This window comes from Tenebrio molitor, chromosome Y, assembly GCF_963966145.1.
Source record: "Tenebrio molitor chromosome Y, icTenMoli1.1, whole genome shotgun sequence".
Taxonomy (NCBI): domain Eukaryota; kingdom Metazoa; phylum Arthropoda; class Insecta; order Coleoptera; family Tenebrionidae; genus Tenebrio; species Tenebrio molitor.
The window spans coordinates 832,484-854,638 of record NC_091056.1 but is presented as its reverse complement, the minus strand read 5'-3'; the positions used below and the strand labels follow the sequence as shown (position 1 = coordinate 854,638).

At 36.8% G+C, this 22,155-nt stretch overlaps 1 long non-coding RNA gene across 1 annotated transcript; it reads right to left on the bottom strand.

The window, feature by feature from the left end:
* Window positions 1-7,694: 7,694 nt before the first annotated feature.
* On the bottom strand, window positions 7,695-9,133 carry LOC138140623 (uncharacterized). Its single transcript, XR_011162648.1, has 2 exons — window positions 8,757-9,133; window positions 7,695-8,703 (listed from the first exon to the last, which is right to left on the bottom strand). It is a non-coding gene; the product is annotated as an uncharacterized lncRNA (long non-coding RNA).
* Between the last annotated feature and the right edge of the window lie 13,022 nt (window positions 9,134-22,155).

The window sequence follows — 22,155 nt, the reverse complement described above, 5'->3', positions numbered from 1 at the left end:
GAACATGAAAAGCATGGCAAACATAAGAATCATAATAAAACATTACACCAATTTCAGATAGACGGGGTTAAAAACAACATAAACTCCATTCCTCGGGTTGAATCGTACTATTTGCGAAATCAATCACAAAGGGAATACTTTGAAGGTGATTTGAATATTTCAGCCTTACACCGCCTTTATAAAGATCAATGTATTCAATCCGGCGACAATTATATTAATATACAGGGTGGTCCCGATATGACCTGCCAGAAGAAATCCAGTAATAGGTGACGATGAGTAGAACTCATACACAAAAAATGTTTCTAATAAAAGTCTTTTCGTTTTCGAGATAAAAATCATTGAAAATGTGGTCCAAATTTGCTGTACGCTAATGAGATAATCGCTTTTAAAAAGGTAATTCTGGTTACTTGGCTGCAACGGTACCTGTAACACCTATGACATTTGTCAAGTTTGATTTTAAATTTGCGAATCCTTCAAAAAGTTATGAAATTCACAAAACAAGAATACGCCGATTTACATTTACCTACTCTATGGCGAAACACATGGTAATTCAAGACCAGCAAGGCGACCATACGGCGAGCGTTTTCCTGAAGGAGTCCTTCCGTCCCGTTGTACTTTTGTGGAGCTACATCTGCATTTATGTGAGGTTGGTTCTGACTGATACCAATACGATGGCGTCCCCGATCCTCCATTTAATCGCTCTGAATTTAATTTTTGGGGCCACACGAAAGATTTGGTATACGAAGTTGAAATAAATACAAAAGGCCAACTCCAGAAACGCGTAACAGCCGCCGCAAACCAGATTCGTAAAAACCCAGAAATGCTGAATTCTGTTTATGAAAATTGGTACCGGCGTACTCAAATGTGCTTAAATGCCAACGGAAGGCACACAGAACATTTATTATAAAATAATGTTTCTAGTCTAATTTACCTTTCATTAGTTAGTAGATATTCTCAGTTAGAGTTGAAAGTACGAATATGTAAAGTGTAAATAAATTTATTCAATACGTTATTTTGGCTATTTACCCACAATTAAGACAATACTCTTATTACACAGTTCTTCCACAATTTTGCACACACTACCTCTACATTTATTTACACATTGAGGAACACCACTTTATTTATTACCAATTCATCTCAGTCTACAAAATCAGCTTTTGTACCTAAAGAAGCTGGTGAATTAACGCACACAGTGTACAGCGTTTTCAATAAATGTCATTTATTTGATTTAGTTTGTCAGATTTGAGATTTGTCATAAACGATTCAGGTACCTATGTTGCTTAGATACTGTCATCCTTACAAACACCAACAATTAATTCCTGAGTAGGTACCTATTTTTGTGGTCAGTAGCGTCGAATGGGTGTGGATAGGGGTTAATTTATCCCCATTATTTTGGACCTAATGAAAAGGGGTTTTTTGGACTTGTTAGATCCTTCTAATGACCCAGAATTTTTTTGGCAGGTATATCGGGACCACCCTGTATATACGACGTGTCTCAGAAATAAGTACATAAATTTGAACTGGTAATAGAACTCGTTAATAGCAACAATATATTTAAATATATTTTTCTCCTAAACCTTATAGTTATCCAATTACAATTATTGAAAGATTTGGCACAAATTTCGTTACCCGCCTATGGGAATTACTTGCTTCGCCGATGTCGATAAGCGAAGAACAAAAAACAAATGCAAGAAAACTTTCACTTTTTTCTTGCGGCTAATTGCTGCGCCCGTTCCTGTCACCTATAATGATAAGCCGGCCACACACACAGAGGGAAGAATGTGCAGTTAAAAGTGTACACGCTTGTCCTAAGTTAAACCCGTACTCTCTGTGAGTACACACACACACTACTGCTTCCCCGTCAGTTGTGCAGCAAACGGTCATTGTGATGGTGACCAAAAAGAAAATTTGTCTGATAACAGTGGCGTGCCCCTGCGTTGTATTCACGAGGCATATTTCGTAAATCAGACAAAATACGGCCGTCACCGAATTTTAACCGAAGCATGCAGAGACTAGTCGCCACACACAGTGAGTTATCCCCGCGCGGGTTTGAATGTGCACGCCAAAAATCAAGACAGTCTTGATTCCAACTGACGTGAATGCGCGTGCCACATTAAGGGTGAAAGAGAAAAAAGAGAATCATATGGTAGATATTAAATGAAAACAATTTTAATAATAAATATTTTAAACTGACCCTAATAAATCGCCCATACCCAAATGATGACAAAATGTCTCCTGAAATTAGTGTATTAATCCGTAAAAATTCTCATGAAATAATTCGAGTAATCAGTAATCAGAATTACTAACCATTACAGGGAGTGTTCAAAGTGACCGCCGTTATTGTTAATATGTACAATAATGAAGGCGCCGACGAAATAATTCACTCTTTCCAACATTCCTCTGTTATTGTGAATTGTTGTAGCAGCATTTTCCACCCGTTTTCTTAAAACTTCAATTGTGTCAATTGGGATCGATATACCAATTCAGCAGCATGTTTAATTTAATTTGAAATGTCAAGTTTGACCTGTCACTGATGCGGCTTTCAGTGTGAAGCCATCACAACCGGAAGTTACTCCAGTTGTACCATTTAAAAATAAAATTCAGTATCACCCTGTACCAAGTCCTTCATGTACCGAGGCTTCACCATTCACTAACATAATATCTATGTATTCACTACTTAAACTCTCATTTTCACAAAATTTTAGCTTAAATCGCAGAGTCAACACGTAAACACCTGCCTTGTGGAGTTGGACAAAACTAACTAAAAACTACACCTCGAACGCAGAGCGGAAAAACTGTATTCTAAAAACACAATGTTTTGAATTGATTTTACAAAAAGTATTATTTCACGGTCACTGTCGTTGGGTCAAATAACTAGAAAATGCGAGTAAATAGACAGCTCGTTAATTTATGGGGGGGAAAAATACTGAAATGAAAATTATATTTCGAAAAAATGATACTGTAGCGTTACAAAACACCACAATAGCGTTTGGCCGGTGTAGGAGGCCCAAGTGATCCTACTATTGCTCGCGGGACTATCACATCGCTGCTCGAACACGTGGAGCTAGCAGAAAAAGCACGGCATTTGACGACGCGAGGCGCCAGCCCTCCGCAAAGCCTTTTTTTTCACGTCGCACATCCGAAAACGGAGTTCATTGTAGAGTCATTGTGCCAGCCACAACGGGGCGGCTGGAGGAACACGTTTTGGCCCCGCCAATTTAAAGCTGAGGTGGCTTCACGCCTCTAGATTGTCGAGCTGCAATCTATCTTTTTTGAACCCCACTTTCCCTTTCTGACTCTTCACTTTCTCTTCTTTTTGTCAGCTATAGGAGAACCGTACGGCAATGTTGGTTCCTTTTCACTTTCGTAACTTGCCGGAAAGTCATCTTCTTCTTTTCCAACCCCCATCTTTCTCCCTGTCCTACTTTTTTGTTACCTGCGAGATGCGGCAATCAACATCTGACTTAATGCGCACGGATTTACCGACGTTTTACCGCATCAACACCTGAAATTTCCCGGTCGGTGAAAAGCGAAGGTAAACAAACCGGCGCCATGACCGTACACCTGTCATGACACAGCGCACGTGTAGTACCACCGGAAATGCAACCTTTCGGATGCGCAGTATCCTGCAAGGCCAGCACGCCTTATCGCGCTACGGAATAAGGTCGAGAATCGCGCACGTGACAATTTTCGCGATTTATGGGACTGCGGTGCCGGGATTAAAAAGCGGAAGCCGGTCGCATTCGTATCAAGAAGTACCGGAAGGTTCTTCAAGAATTCTCGTCTAGAACCCCCTTTCAGCGGAAAGGTAATTATTATTATTATTATTATTTAGTATGTTGGTTAACAGGTTGTACACCCACATAAAAACCAACAGTAAACAGCGTTATACAATGCAACAGCTCAAAACGCGACTGTGCACCCGTTACGGGAAACGCTCAATTAAACCTCTGAAATGCAAGTAATTAATCTCTTAAATTGTCCAAGACTAATCACAAAAATATCGCACTCACTACAGTTGCTATTCAATAATGTGCAGGCAGTATAAAGAGGGGAACGATGCAGTATATTAGTAACTGCTCGCGGAACATAAAAAAACCGACCAGATCTAAGATTTGCCCGAGGCACATTGAAATAAATTTGGGATAACAAGAAGGGAGAATTAACAATGCCGTGTATGATCTTATATATAAATATCAGAAAACTATCATTACGTCTCATATTGAGAGAACGCAGATTTGCCATATCATAAAGAACAGAATTAGGAGTACCTCTTGGAGGAAATTCAGCAATTAACTTGAACAGAAGATACTTGGCAAACTTCCTCTGAACCGACTCCAAAGCATGAACACCTCTTTGATAGATCGGCGACCATACAATTGAACAGTACTATTGTAAAATTTTACTAACAGTAAAATTGATTTTATTTGTAAAAAAACATGTATTTAATAAGCAAATTAGAAAAAATTGCATAAAAAAACTCGTTTTATAAAACTTAAGAGCACTTGTCATTTACAGGCACTCCTGCCTGCGGCAGTCGTGCTGCAAATCTGAGTAGTGTCTTAATATAAGTTTTATAAAACTCATGTTTTAATATACTATTAAACACTTTTCCACCACATTTGACAGTATTGTCGTTAGCGACCTCTTTGCTTTTGATGAAGTTAGCGCCACTGCCACCAGGTAATTCGTTTGAAAATCCTTGACAATTCTTTGTGCTGCTAGTTCCCATCAAAATCACCTTTTAGGTTTCTGCTTTTCCTCCAGGCACAGAAAATATTGTATTCTTTTTCCATACAATGATAAGATTTTCGCGGCAATAAATTTTCAACAACAGACCTGGCTTCTTTAATAATATCTTCAAGAACATACAATTCATTTTTATTAAGGAAAGATTGGGCCATTATTTCCTCAAAATTGAAACACTTTCAGGAAACTGCTTCTAACTTTGTTGATAAACAAATTACCTCGGTAACCGACTCCCATCCCAATAGCCCCCCCTTTGAGTTTCTAATGTTTAACATCCATTGTTGTTTTTCTGTTTTTGACGTTTTTTTTATTTGAATTTTTTTGACGTTTATAATAATTATCAATCAAAATAATTCAGTAGTTCAATCGAAGTAATGGAGAATGGAATAAAATTTTGTACTGTACACGACGATAAAATCTCATTATCTCTCGAGCGTAATTAAACAACGTTCTCAAAGATAAAGTAGAATTTTATCGTCTTGTCCAACATAAATAGACATATGAAAAAATTCATGGAATTGAAAATAACTTTAAAAAGCCATGTCTAAAGTGTCCTTTATGCGCCTCAGAAATTGCAAATTATGACTTACTTGATAAGCATCCTCTGTCAAATCACGAAGTGGTGTTTAAATATCAACATCTCAAATTCGGTTCTAAAAAGACATTCGGTGCGATTCTGATTTTCGTCTAATTCAGGATTGCCAAGTAACAACATTGCTATCTCTGCAATGTTGTAACAATGTCGATAACCATTTTATGATTTTCTCCTATTCTACCCACAAAATTTGCCCATCATGAACATCGTTATTTAACCAAGCGTCGGGCATGCGCAATTTGCTTAGCTAGTGGACATTGCACAACTCAAATGTCAAACCCGCGTCAATTAATTTAAAAATTGATTTTTGCTGTTCTTCTGTTAACGTTAAAAAAAGGAACAAGAAGACTAATTTCCAGCAAATGGAAATTATGGTCCACACGTTGGAGCAGCGTATTTTAGTAATTTTTAATTTATTTTAATTTCTTAGCAATTTATATTCTAATCTCAATCTGGCCTTGAAAGCACAGCAGAACTTCGTAATAGCAAAAAAGCTACATACTTATTATTCAATTATTTGACCTATTACACTTACAGATACTCAGCATTTTCCACGTTTTTTTGAAAATGCATAAGAAAATTTGCCGCAACCAAGTCCATCTTTCAAATTAGCATGATGATTTGTCACAAGTTTATATAACAATCTTCATAACCATAACATAAGGATTTATTTGGTGTCTCCTTATAGCAGACTCCCCTGTCCCACATGTCTCATTCTAGTCTTGATGTCACTTCCGAATCTGTCAGTTCCCTTAGATTAGCGTCAAAAAACTTTGTGCTCTATTACCAAAATGTTAGAGGTCTTAACTCTAAGCTACAGAATATTCGCTTGTCATCTATTTCAGCTCCGTATGACTGTATAGCCCTGTCGGAGACTTGGCTATCTGAATCTGTTCTGGATGGTGAGGTACTAGACTTGGATGCATATAATCTATTTAGATGTGATAGAAATTTTTCTGCCTGTGGTAATAGAAGGGGAGGTGGTGTTTTGCTGGCAGTGAGAAGGACCATCAGGGCTGTTTGCCTACACATTAATGATCTTGATGACTTTAGGATGCCTAAACATGTTGATATCTTGCTGGTCAGAATTTTCCTAGATAGCTGCTCCGTCATTATTTGCCTAGTGTACATTCCTCCGGCTTGTAGAATCGACGACTATATAGTTCTCTTTGACTCCCTTATGGCAACTGATATGTTATTTGATAATAATCTATTAATTATAGGTGACTTTAATATGCCTGATTTCCTAACTTTATCACAATCGCGGTGTTATGCATCAACATCCTCCATATATACACATTTTTCTCGCTTTTTAGATTTCTTTAACATGAGACAGTTTAACAAAATTGTGAATAGTATTGGCAGATTGCTAGACTTAGTTGTGTGTAATAAGTCCTGCCGTGTTGCTAAAGCAGACGATGTGCTTGTTCCGGAAGACAACTACCACCCGGCACTGGAGATAACTACGAGCTGGACGGAAGACACTCATAGCTTTCCGACTTTCTCTTCTTTGAACTATAACTTTAGAAAAGCAGACTTTTATAGTCTATATATTGAGTTGTCTAGTGTAGATTGGTCGTTTCTAGAACAAGCATATGAAACTGAGAGTGCTGTTGATTTGCTTTATCAAAGGTTATACTCAGTTTTTGATAAACATATTCCGAGGAGGGGTGGGTCTCTTGGCACGTATCCTGCTTGGTTTGACAGGGAACTGATATACTTAATAAGGAGGAAGTATAAGGCATGGCAAAGATATAAGCGTTCAGAACGAATTCATGCCTACAATATTTTTAAACAACTCAGAGCCGAGGTTAAGGTGAAAGAAAGACACGCATACAATAATTACGTGACTAGGATGAGCGCCAGTGTTAAAGCTAATCCTAAATACTTTTGGAGTTTTGTGAACTCGATAAAAAAATCTACCTCAATTCCAGACGTCATGAATTATGATGGGTCTATATTAAAAGATCCTAAAGATATCGTAGATAAGTTTGCTGGGTACTTCTCGAAATCATTTATGGTAAATAATAAAAATCAACAATCTAATCAACGTCCTACTGAACTTGTGAACAAAAACGTGTTATACTTAAACGATATATCTGATGATGATGTACAAAAAGCTATAAAAAAGCTGAAAAATAGTCAAACGGCGGGCCCTGACCAGATACCCTCTTTTTTACTTTGTGACTGTAAAACAATTTTCTCAAGTCCCCTAAAAATAATCTTTAATCTTATTGTTAAAACTTCCGTGTTTCCAGCTAAGTGGAAGGAATCTCGACTCTGCCCAATATTCAAAAATGGTGATAAATCCGATATAACCAACTATCGGCCAATAGCAATAATCAACAACTTTGCTAAAATTTTTGAATTTATTCTGTTTGAAAGAATATATCACCACATATCGTCAAACATCTCTGTTAACCAGCATGGCTTTATGGCTCGAAGATCTACCGTCACTAATTTGGTTTCCACCACGCAATTTTTGTGTGAAAGTTTGGATGCGCACGGGCAGGTTGATGTTATATATATGGACCTGTCCAAAGCATTTGATCGCGTGAATCACAGGTTACTGCTTTATAAATTAGATGATTACGGTTTATCCGATGGGTTGATTTTGCTCATTGAGTCATATCTTCGGGAAAGGGTTCAGTTTGTTCAATATAGAGGCTTCAGATCTGAATCTTTCTCTCAAACTTCAGGGGTTCCTCAGGGTTCTGTCCTTGGACCCCTGTTTTTTAATATATTTATCAATGATCTGACCTCTTTATTAAATGAAAATTTTCAAATGTATGCTGACGATTTGAAGATTTATCGTACAGTTTCGACACTTAATGATTGTTCTAGGTTGCAGAAAGATCTTGACATCATTCAAAAATGGTGCAATGACAATGATCAGCTAATCAATACTAAGAAGTGCTATGTGTTGACTTTCTCAAGGAAGTTAGACAAAATTATATGTGACTACTGGATAGGTGGGGTAAAGATACTGCGTGCTACTGAACTCAGGGATCTTGGAGTTGTCTTCGATTGTGGTCTCACTTTTCGCAATCATATTGAATATGTGACATCTGCTGCCTACAAATCTCTGGGTTTTGTTCTTCGTAACAGGAGATTATTCCATAGTGCTGAGGCAATTGTATCGCTTTATAAGGCTTATGTGCGATGCAAATTGGAGTATGCTGGTATTGTTTGGTCACCAATATACAATAACCACACCTGGGCCTTGGAGAAGATTCAAAGACATTTTGCTAAATTTTTAGTATTTAATGAAACTGGTCAATACCCACCTAGGGGACTTCAGCAGGAAACCCTTTTAGAATGTGTTCAGCTTCACTCATTGGCGAGTAGACGGGATTTTGCTAAAATCAAATTTCTGTCGGATGTCCTCAGCTTTTCTGTTGAATGCCCCTACCTTTTGTCAAAGCTTCTTATTAAGGTTCCTGCTTTTAATTGTAGAAGATGTGAAGTTTTTGAACTAAGATCTGCGAGGACAAATGTTCTACTAATGTCACCGTTATACCAGATGGTTAACAGCTGTTCAACCAAAGCTGACGCCAATAAAATCGACATATTCTTTACAAGACCCTCTGAACTTAGGTCTGTCCTGACATATGCCTCTTAATATAGCAAGAATATATGTAAGCTGGCAGTAAGTGTGATTCCTAATGGGAGAGTAGTATCATGCTGCAACTCATTCCACTTACTGCCTAACTAATGATAGCTTGCCTGTAATTAGGTCATTACCTGTTGGCAAGCTTAACTAAATAATAATAATAATAATAATAATAATAATAATAACCATGATTGTTAGAAAAATGGTTATGATTTAGCAAATTAGAATAGCATTTTTTGACAAGACTCTTTATACAGGGTGGACCATCATATGGCATTTTTTAAATTTAACCTATTTAAAATGGTCAAAAAAAGATGAAAATTGGAGGAAATGATCTTCAATTTTGATACTACAACATGGCATAATTATTTTTTAGAAAACAAAATTGATGTGAAAGTTGATTTTGATAGCATTTTATTATCAAAGTAATAAAGCAATCCGGACTTTTTTTTCTCATCCACAGGGCAATGTCGATTATGATTATACAAAAGTTGCCATTTAAATCAGGATAATAACTGAATAAATTGACATTTAATATCTACGAGCAAAGTAGTAGCATATTTATGGTAGTATTTTAAAATGATGGAAATCATCAAACGGTGGTAAAGTTTGATTTACAAGGGGCTCCAATAGCTTACAAATCCAGGACCGCGCCGCCAGTTATGATTTACAGCTGGTTGTTTGTGGTAAGTGACCATTGTCAATCAGAAATATGACCCATCGAGGGTCGTCGTCATAAATTACTCACATTTTGGTACCAAAAATTATTACGTCAATTAATTTGAAATCAATGCTTCCTTCATAATTTTTAATATCAAAAATGAGTTCTCTGTGGTATTTTCAATCCAGGGAGTCGATAAAAAAAATTAAATAATTCTATTTTTTTTATGTTTTAGCGTCCTGACGCCATTTGGAGCGTCTGTATGAAAAAATAAAAAATCCATGTTGTAGTACTTTCAGTGTAAATCACTGACCGCAAAATTCAAATTTCTAGGATGATTAGAAATTTGGTTTATTGAGAAAATGCTATACGATGGTCCACCCTGTATAACCAGAAAATGCTTACATAACCATTTCTGGTATTGCTAAGGGATAACCATGTTAAATTTGAATTGCACCAATTTAAAGAATGGAAATTAGATTTTGAGAAAAATACCAAGTCATCGTTTCGATTTTATAATTCAAAAAAAATGGAATAATTAAAAAGATGCTAACGTGACGAAATATATTTGTCATCGATCTGGAATTTACGCTACACAACAAAAAACTTTGAAGCGTCAGAGAGGAATGAAATTGAAAGGGACCAATAAAATATCCTGTGATTTAAAAAAACCTTCATCAAAGTATGCCATGAAAGACAAAGACAGATATGACAGGCATGTTGTATCTTGCGTCAATTCTGACAGATTTAATTTCAGATTCATGATTGTGAATCTTATAGGTTATTAACTTATTATTGTAATATTTGAACGTTATGGCTTTCACCGAACACCAAAAACGCTGCATGTTGGAAATGTATTTTAGAAACGGCGTAAAAATTGATGGGCAGTGGATTTATTCCACAAGTAACGCATTTGAAGATTTCCAGAAAACTTTTCCAGAAGTGATCGTGCATTTTGATACATTTAGCAGAAAAGTACATCATCTTGTGCACTTATACAGGGAAACTGGAAGTGTAGGACGTAAAGAAGGTGGTGGGAGACCAAAGGTGAGAAATGAAGAAAACATTGAAACGGTACGACAAGTAATTGAGGAGCAGCCAAATACTTCAATACGCCATTTACAACAAGTCGATCTGTCCTTTACCACTTGTCAGCGTATTCTGAAACAAGATTTACATCCTTATCGTCTACAATTAGTCCATGAACCACTTCCAAATGATCGACCTCGAAGACAGCAATTCTGTCAATGGTTTATGTTGAATTTTCATAACAATGGTGCTATACTGAAAAAAACATTCCTTAGCGATGAATCGTGGTTTCACTTATCTGGATAAGTTAACTAACAAAATATGAGAATGTGGAGTGGCGAGAATCCTCATTATTATATTGAAGTACCGTTCCATTCACAAAAAATTGGAGTTTTGGCTGCAATAAGTAGAAGAAGACTAATTGGATCTATATTTTTTTAATTAATTAATTATTTATGCAACTTTCAAAAACCTAAATGTTCAAATTGCCGAGAGATATCGTCTGGAAATTTTAACTCCTTTTATCGAGACATTGTTAGATGATGAATCAACACAAGGCTATTTCCACACGACCGGCAAATTTAAATTTTTTAATGGAATTTTATGACAACCGCCTTATTAGTTTAAACATGTCACATGAGTGGCCTCCCAGGTCTTGTGATCTGACCCCGTGTGACTTCTTTTTGTGGCCATACATTAAAAATTCAATTTTCAGTGCACCTGTGGTTGATATGGATGATCTTCGGCAAAGGATAACTAACAAATTCGAAAATGTTATTGACTCCATTCAAAGAGGAGTTAGGTTATGCATGCATGAAGGTGGTGGTCACATAACGCATCTTCTTAAAGTTTAATTTATTAATGTTGTTAATAATTAATTTTAAATCAATCAAGTACATTTGTTTCATTAAAAAAGTCAAATTTCAAACGGCTGAGTAGTTCAAAATTCAACAACACGTTCGCAGTTCTAGGGTCCCTAAACTGTTTCAACCATCCAAACTTATGTTCAGACATACGTAGTTTTTTTCATGGCACACTTTGATGGAAGTTTTTTTTTAATCACACGTTAGGTTGTCATTGTCCAGCACGTATGATCGTGAAGGAAGAGGATGACATTGAAGTTAAATTTGAAGTTATGGAAACCCACATAGGACATGAAGCAGAGGTTGGAAGGCTTAGTCTAAAGAAATCCGAATGAGCAACTATAGCAGAGAAACTATTCCAGGGCATTCCCAGTAGTCGAATTTTGGAAGATATTGGAAAAACATTTAATGCAGATGACAGATTTAGTTATACAACAAATCATGACATCCACAATATAAAAAAGGCTTTTAATGTGCAATCTGACGCAATATTTCATAGTGACGATGCTAACAGCGTTAGGATTTTAATTTAAAAACTTGAAGAGTCTCATGAAAGTGCTATTTACGCTTAGTTATAAACCTTATGGACTGAAAAATGAAGAAATTGGCGAAAAAAACTTTTTTTTAGTTTTTATGAACGCAGCACAACAGAGAATGTTGGAGAAGTATGGGATAATATTTCAAAAAGTAGCCAACGAAATCCCTACCATTTTTAAAGGAGAACTTTCATCTACGTATTTTACCAGCCCAAAACAAAAACAAGTCCAAGAGTTCTCTATAATGGAAAGTTATGGAACAAAGCTGTTAACAGTAGACAAAAATTAAAATTCATAACAGATAAAGTGAAGAACAAACTAGTAATAAAGGTAGTACCTAAATTAAAATAATATTTTTTTTTATTTAATGTAACATTTAGAAATTGAAGATAACGTTAGAGAAGATAACAATGAGAAAATAGATCAAGAGTATATGAAAAACGCAATGTTGATCTACAAAATGGTGAACTGAGAAATCGTTGGAATAATTGTTATCTACTTCGAAGAAATATTTTGAATAAATTATCCATAAAAGAGTATATGCAAACTTTTCCTGTTTTATTACAACAGGAAGCGTTTACATTATTATTAGATGATTTTTCACAAATATATCCTGGTAATAGTGAAAAATTGTATGAAAAATGGGGTAAATTATCAGAAAATATTTTAAAAGAAGCAAAGAAGAAAAATATTATCGATTCATTTTCTGGCTCTGGCGGTATGTACTCCTACAATTCACAAAATTGTTTACTAACTTAAAACTTATTTCAGATGTTGCTGCTATTTTATCTCTTCCTTTACTTTTCCCACCAACGACAGTCCCCTCTAAGGTCAAACGTAAACATCATAGGCCGTCAAAACTAGAAGTACAGGAGTCATTCGTCTTGCACGTCGTAGTAAGTTTTCTTTTGTACAATTTGATGTAATACTACAATTACGTTCATTAAATATATATTATCAATTAATAACATAATTACTACAATTTATTTTTTATGTATTTACAGAATCCAAATGAAATACAGGGTGATTTACGAGGAATAATGGGCCTGACCAAATTCTTGATGCAACCAACATTACATTTTCGCAGCATACTTTGCAAAACTTTATTACAAACTGCAAAATGTTCACTTATTCGAATGATGAGAAGACCGACTTGATTTTAGTTTATGGAGAATGTTTGAAGAATGCATCTCTTGCTGCCCGTGTTTATGCCCAGCGATACCCTGAAAGGAGAGTGCCTTCTGACATGATTTTTAAAAGATTGGAGGGTCAATTGAGAGCTAATTGGCCTCACGTTAAGTTATCAAAGCAAAGGGTAGCCACGGATGAGGAACACGAAATAGCAGTGCTTCAAATTTTTGAAGAGGAACCACATGTGGGGCAACGAGAAGTAGCAAGAAGGGTAGGAATTAGCCAGTCCTCTGTTTCCAAAATTGCGAATGAAAATAAGTTTCATCCTTATCATATCACAATGGTCCAAGGGCTTAAAGAAACAGATTACCCTATAAGACTGAATTTTTGTCGATTCGTTCGGGAACAAATCATATTGGATCAAACTTTTTTGGAAAATGTGCTCTTCAGTGATAAAACATCTTTTAGCAACAATGGGGGTGTAAACAAGCATAATTGTCACTATTATGCCCAGAATAATCCGCGCTGGATTCGCGAAGGACACACAGGACACACAGACGGTTTATTCTACAAATGCTTGGTGTGGAATATTGGGGAACAAAATTATAGGACCATATTTTTTTCGTGAAAGACTAAATGGTCTAGTACTCTAGTGTATTTCGATTTTCTGCAAAACATTCTGCCAATTTTGTTGGAGGAGATATATTTACACAGAAGACAAAACATGTGGTTCCAACAGGATGGCGCGCCCCCTCATTTCCACAGAGATGTGAGACGCTATTTAGACACTGTGTATGCGAATAAGTGGATAGGTAGGGGTTCGATTAATCCTTGGCCCCCGAGAAGTCCTGACATGACTCCACTAGATTACTTTTTATGGGGAACAGTCAAAGAGCGTGTCTACGAAACACCTATCAACAGTAGAGAAGATCTCGAACATCGGATAACCCTCGCTTGTAGATCTATAACGCCAGCGATGCTTATGATAGTGAGAGGATCTTTCCGGAATCGCATTGACGCTTGTGAAAGAAGTGGTGGGCAGCATTTTGAACATCTCCTTAATTAATTCACTTAATTTTTATGTTCTGTTCGTAATTAAAAGGTTTTTGCGTTGGTATTTCAGTTACTTCTGTCTATGTCAAAAAATGACAATGATAATAATGATTGATAGCCATCGTGGATCCAAATTGTAATTTTTTAAAAAAGTTTCGCAAAGTAAGTGCGGAAATGTATTGTTGGTTGCATCGACAATTTGGTTAGGCTCATTATTCCTCGTAAATCACCCTGTATATGAAAAAATCCAGCAGCGGAGAAATCAGGTGTTCAAACACAATTTCGGAATTCAGCCCTTCATAATTTTATGTGGTAACCTAGAAAACATCACTGCTTCATATACATTTATTGACGATCAATTGTACATGGCAGATTCGCCAGTTAAAGCACTAGATCTGACTTTTAAAATTATTTTTGCCTTGAATACACAATATTCGCCTGAATGTTGCAATGTATGGACATTTATACAAAAGTACGTATATGAATGAAATCAACACTGATTGTGATAAACACTTTAGTGGTTTGGATATTTTGCGACAAACTTTATTGAATTAAGCGTTTTTTACCTAAATTAGTTAACTAAATCCGTTCATAATGCCTACATGTTTTCTTTGTAAAAGTGTACTGAAAACTCCAAAATTATTAAGTTTGCACTTAAGATTAATCCATAAGTTAAAAAACAACGGTTTATATATTTGTTGGAGCGGCCGGTCCAATTTAGTTTATGACGCCGCTTCCAATATTCCTGGCGACCATCATCCCCGGTGCCGGTACGTTGGTGGTCTCTTTCACAATAGTGGGAAAGTCCCGCCATCTGGCTCAGTCACATCTTGCAAAAGACCACCAGCGTACTACCCATGACGGAGAGGGGGCGCGAATTTACTTTTTGTACATTTTAGTTAGTTTTAAGTTAGTTGATAAGTAAATGTAGAACCAGAAACACCAATACATCTTTGCATTAATCTGAAGCATCTATCCTCATTTTGAAATCACAGTCCACATTGTGCGAAACCCCTACGCGTAAAGAGAAAAAACTCTCGGACGCGCAATTGGCGTGTCATAGGTTCAAACTCCTGGGTACGGAAACATCCGTCATACTTCGTAGGAGGCGATTGAATCGAAACAATATTTGTTGCGACAATAATAACTCTTGTCGCAGAAAGTTTTCCACATTAAACTCTTTTTTGAAACATATCAAATCTCATACTTTTGCAACTAATAAATTAAATGTCATTACCAACGAAAATACAGAACCCCTTACCCCACAAGCGTTAAGAATAAATGATAATTTGATTAATAACAAAACAGACGTTAATGTTGAAAATGTACAAATTCCTAGAACAAATTTTCATGATGCTCTTCAGTATGACGTATGTTTATTAGTATGTAAATTGTATAGCAAAAATTTTATTCCCAGAAATCAAGTTCAGTATGTTTTACAAGATTTTCGGAATTGTGCAATAAGTTTGTACTAAACGAAGGTTTTAAAAAAACAGTCACTGTTGGTTACTTATTAGATTACAGAAAATTTGATCAAGATCAAAATGTAAACGAAACATTAATTTATCAAATAATCTCAAACAGTACAATTTTGTTGTTGTTTTTGGAACAAAGTATAGAATTAATGATTTTATTTTAACATCAACTGACGAAGATATGCCTTCTTTTGGTTGTATACAGCTTATATTAGTTGAAGAATCAGATGTTATTTTTATTTACAGAAAATGTGTAACTGTATTGTTTGATGAACATTATCACTCTTATTTGATAAATAATGATGTACGTATAAACGGATTTGGTTGTATTAATCAGGAAATGCTTCCTTATAAGAGTCCAGTATTATGTTCGATAGTAGGTAATAAGTCGTTTTTAACACTTAAGTAGGTACGCTGTATAAAAATACATACATTTATCTATTGTTAATAAATTTGGTTAAATTTTATGTATATTTTTGTTTCCTCACCTACCTACCCAGTAACCAATTATCATTACTAATTTTGTATAATACCTTGTATGTATTATATGAGTACAGTAGAGATTATACTAGAATCACTTAAATCATATTATTATTTTTTTAAGGTTTAGTAAATAACGTAATAAAAATTATGTTTTAAATAGAATAACGTTTATTAAATTGTTTATTAATTTATAATATATCGTATTCACAGAGTTATTATTTTTTATCATATGAGTTCAGTTAAATTTATAATATAGTCACTTATATCGTACAAAAATGTATTAAGATTTACTAAATAATTTAATGAAAACTATACCTTAAGTGTATTAAGGTTTATTAAATTGATTATTAATTTCGATTAACACTGTTTAATATATTTTTTTAATACGACGTATTATACACATATTGTGTCACTATGTGTAATAGAAATTCTTATACAAATTATTATATTTCTGTTACGTCTTATTAGATAGTTTTCTCCGTGTTCATCAAATCAATGTGTGATTTGCAAACAACAACACCACTTGTACCAATGCAAGGAGTTTTTAGCACTTTCTGTAACTCAACGAGTAGGTGAAATTAAAAAACATCAATTATGTTTAAATTGTTTGAGAGCCGGGCATATATCCGAGAACTGTTTAGCAGGCAATTGCAAAACGTGTCACAAAAACACAATTCATTGTTGCATTTTGGAACCACAGAAAGTGTCTCTTCTGATCAACAACTCACGGTTGCGTCAGCTACTCATCATGTTCAAACACACGACAAAAACATCGTACTATCGACAGCCATAGTTCAGGTCACTGACAAAAACGGGAATAAGCATCAGCTAAGAGCTTTATTGGATAGCGGATCACAGTCAAACTTTTTAACGGAAAACGCAGCGCAGAAATTAGGATGTCATCTTAACAAATTGAACTTGCCCATCATCGGAATAAATCAAGGCGTGACAACGGTCAAGAAAGCCACAAATATTCAAATTCATTCAAACCAGAGTTCGTTTAAAACATCCTTGTTCTGCTTAATAGTGCCTAAAATCACGGAGAATATTCCACTGGTATCACTCGACGTAAAAAGTTTAAATTTATCAAACAACATCAGATTCGCTGATCCTCAATTCCACGTTTCGCGTCCGATCGACCTCTTAATAGGAAACGAACAATTTTGGAATTTAATCTGCATAGGTCAAATACGTTCAAACAAAGCTCCAACGCTGCAAAAAACACAATTAGGGTGGATTATTGCGGGTGAGATACCAACAACCAAATCAAAACCAGTTGTTTGCAATCTATCTCAAATTTCACTGGAGCAACAATTAAAACAATCTTGGGAATTAGAAAGCTTTGACCATTCCAAACCGTTATCGGCTGACGAAACAATTTGTGAAGAGTTTTTTCGGAGAACTACACAAAGAGACTCTACCGGACGGTTTATAGTGCGATTACCATTTCGGACAAATCCTCCAAACCTAGGTCCTTCCAGGAACATAGCGGTAAAACGGTTCTACTCGGTTGAAAACAAATTGAAAAGGGATACATCTTTACACCGGGATTATAAATCATTCTTAGACGATTATGAAGCACGCGGACATTTAGAACGTTTGTCGGAAAGCACCTTGGCAAATTTACTTGCCACACGCACATATTTTTTTACCGCATCATCCAGTTTTCAAACCCGAGAGTACCACCACAAAATTGCGTGTTGTTTTCGATGGTTCCTCTCAATCGAGTAACGGCAAAAGTCTTAACGATAACTTATTCGTGGGACCGGCGTTGCCAACAAGAACTCGGTTTCGTACACATCAATATGTCATCACAGGTGATATCGAGAAAATGTATCGGCAGATACGGGTGCAATTAATTACCAATTAATCTTATGGCGAGATCAAACGAACACTGCCATTGAGACATACCGGCTTTTAACAGTGAGCTACGGTCTAAATTGCTCACCCTATCTCGCCCAGAGGTGTTTACAAGAACTAGCGGTTTGCAACGCGGAACGATTCCCCGAAGCTCACCAAGTAATTCTTCAGGATTTTTAAGTAGATGATCTGCTTACGGGAGCAGACTCTGTTGACGCGCTCATAAAAATTCGCGAAGAAGTAACAATAATCCTCTCGGAAGGGGGCTTTCAACTACGAAAATTCTCATCAAATGACAAAGCAGTACTGCAATCGTCCGATGAAATCGCATCAAACGAAATCATTTCATTAGACAAGCAAGGTCAAAATAAAGTACCAGGTATCAATTGGGACTGCGGTTCAGATAACTTCAGGTTTTCAGTGAACATTCATCACGTCAAAAACACAAAACGGGGCATTTTAAGCGTAATCGCAAAATTATTTGATCCCCTCGGACAATCACAATAAGTGCGAAAATCATTTTACAAAGGATCTGGACTTGCGGATATACATACAATGTGGGATTCCTGGTTTGGCAGCGATAGCGAGCAGACGTGGAAAAAGTGCAGCGATAGCAAACGTAAACAACGACGAGTGAGTGAGAGGTGATAAGGAGAAGACAGCGGGCAAGAAAGAGAGGGCATGCCGAAATCGCCGAAAGCAAGGAAAGAAAGCAGCAAGAGAGAAAGAGAAGAGGGTAGGATGTCGGAAGAAGGTCTGAACCCATTCAGAAAGAGTTCCAGAACCGAAAGATCCCCAAGTAGAGGCGAAGAAATAAATCAAACCAAAGAAATAGAGGAGAAAATAGAAACAGTGCTCAGAGAGATAAAAGAGGATATGGCGGGAATAGTAGAGGAGAGCAGAGCACGAAGAAAGGAATTAGCGGCAGCGAGAGAGAAGGAGGGAGAGCAAGAAAGAGAGGACATGCTGAAATCGTCAGAAGAAAGGAAAGAAAGCAGCAAGAGAGAAAGAGAAGAGGGTAGAACATCGAAAGAAGGCAAGAACCCACTCAGAAATAGTTCCAGAACGAGAAGATCACGAAATAGAAGCCAAGAAGAAAATCAAAGCAAGGAAATGGATAAGGAAATGAAAACAACCATGATAAGAGAGATGAGAGAGGAGATCAAAACACTAAGAAAGGAATTAGCGGCAGTGAGAGAGGAGAATGGGGAGCTAAGGAAAGAATTAGCGACAGTGAGAGAGGAGATGAGAGGAAGAGAAGAAAAAGGGCAGTTGGAGAAGGCAGATTGGATGAAAAGGATGGAAATGATAGAGGAAAAGATGGAACAAAGAGAAAAGAAGGAGAGGAAGAATAATGTTATAATAACTGGAATAGGAGCCATAAGTGGAAATGTAGAGAGGGGGGTGGAAGAATGGTTAGAAAGGGAGATAGGGGTGAAAGTGAATGTAAAGGAAGCATTTAAAATAAATAAAGATAAGATGATGCTGGCAAAAATAGAAAATTGGGAGCAGAAGAAGAACATAATGCTAAGTAAGAGTAAGTTAAAGGAAAAAAAAGGTGAGAGGATGTATATAGATGACGATTTGACAAAAGAAGAAAGGGAAACACAAAAGAAGTTAAGGGAGTTGGCCAGAGAGGAGAGAGATAGAGGAAAAAGGGTGAAAATAGGATACAGGAAAATACAGATAAACGGGGACTGGTTTAGATGGGATAAGAGACAGGAGAAACTGAAGAAAATTTGCTAGAAGAAGGAGAGAATAAGAAGACGACTCGGCGAGAAAATGTACAAGGAGAAGGTGAATAAAAAGGTAGAGGGACAAAGACACAGAAAAGTAAGAGAGAAGAGAGAGACTAAGAGAATCGAAGTACAATAGGGAGGGGAGAGAGCCGCCTTATTATTAGCACAACTCATGAGCAAAATCAAGAAGACATTAAATATTCCCGCCGAAAAATTCATTTATTGGTCAGATTCAACAATTGTTCTGTCATGGTTGAAAATGCCATCATCTTCGCTAAAAACATTCGTTGCCAATCGTGTAGGAGAAATACAAACCTTAACATCAGTTGAGGACTGGTACCACATTCGAACATTCGAGAATCCCGCAGATATACTATCACGGGGGGTTACGCCACAACAACTCAACGACTCGACGCTATGGTGGCACGGTCCGCAGTTTTTAAGAAACGCCAATTTCAAAAGTTCCGATGACAATATTTCAGTTTCTTTGTCTGACATTCCTGAAATCAAACCGAAATGCTGTCTGGCTACCACCAGAGTTAATTCAAATTTTGCAGCTTTGACAAAATTCTCCACATTTTCCAAAACAATTCGAGTCACGGCGTATGTCTTACGATTCCTAAACAATTCACAAAAAACGAATAATAAAAACACGGGGCAATTAACTGGCGACGAAATCAAACGGGCACATGACGTAATCATCAAAATGACGCAACTCGAAGCATTCAGTAAGGACATTCATTATCTCACAAATCATAAAACATTACCAAAAACAAGCAAACTAATAACTTTACAGCCCTTCATAGACAAAAATGGTTTACTCCGCGTAGGGGGTCGGCTCAAACATGCTTCGATCGCGTATGAACAAAAACACAAGCTGCTCCTAACTCATCATTCAGTCTTATCACATAAGTCACTTGCACGCTGGTTGTCAAGCTACCACAGTAGCAACTAGGCAACGGTACTGGATACTCTCTTGTCGGGACATTGTACGTCAAATCATTTTTAAGTGCGTAAGGTGTTTTCAGGTTAATCCCAGATTCGAAAATCAATTAATGGGAAATTTACCTGAACCACGAGTAACACCGTCTAGACCATTCACCCACACAGGGATTGACTATGCCGGACCCATACTCATAAAAGATGGGTTCAAACGAACCAACAGAAAGATCAAATGTTACATCGCCATTTTTATTTGTCTTTCAACTAGAGCTGTGCACATTGAATTAGTTTGTGATTGCACATCAGCAACATTTCTCAATGCGCTCAAAAGATTTATGTCCCGCCGTGGAAACGTTTCAAATTTGTATTCAGATAATGCGACAAATTTTGTGGGTGCGAACCGCGAACTTGCTAAGTTATTCAAAACAAATGATTTTCAAACCAATATAATCAATTCATTAGCAGACCAACAAATAAATTGGCATTTTATCCCCCCATGTGCTCCACACATGGGTGGACTTTGGGAAGCCGCTGTTAAGTCGACCAAATTTCATGTAAAACGCGTCATAGAGGAGACGTTATTAAATTACGAGGAGTTATACACACTGCTGTCAATGATCGAAGCCTGTCTTAACTCCCGACCCATCACTCCTCTATCCAGTGATCCCTCCGACCTAAAAGCACTGACCCCAGGCCACTTTCTCATTGGGGACGCACTGACGGCGCCACCAGAACCAGATGTCAGCGATCTCCCGGGCAATAGATTATCCAGGTATCAATTGTTGGAAAAAATGCGCCAACATTTTTGGAAACGGTGGTCCGAAGAGTACCTGCACCAATTGCAACAAAGGACGAAGTGGAACACCATCACGCAACAACCCCAAGTCGACAGTCTGGTGCTTCTCCGAGAAGACAACATTCCAGCCTTGCAATGGATTCTTGGAAGAATCACAACGTTACACCCGGGGACTGACGGATTCACCAGGGTGGTGACAGTGAAAACAGTGCGAGGTGTAGTGAAACGACCAGTGACAAAAGTGTGCGTGCTACCACTGTGTTAAAGATGACAATCGTTGCGGCCACTCATAAACTCTTAGTGTAGGACCTTTTTTCAAACAATTTTCCTTTTTTTTTCGTTTTTTCTTCTCTCTGTCCAACAATTACATTGGAACATGTCTACCATCTTTTTTCATCTGTTTGTTTATATTCTTTGTCATTTTAACATGTGTAAGGTAGTTAGCATATATCAAATTATTTTAGGAAATTCATCATCATTGTATAAATTAATTAGTATCATAACATGTACTATTATTATCTCGTTGAAAGAGGTACTTTCAAGGGGGGGGGGGGGGGGAAGGAAATGTTAGGTACGGCGCCAGTAAAGAATCAGAGACGCCTTATTTCGTAGAAGGGTGCGTTGCCAGGA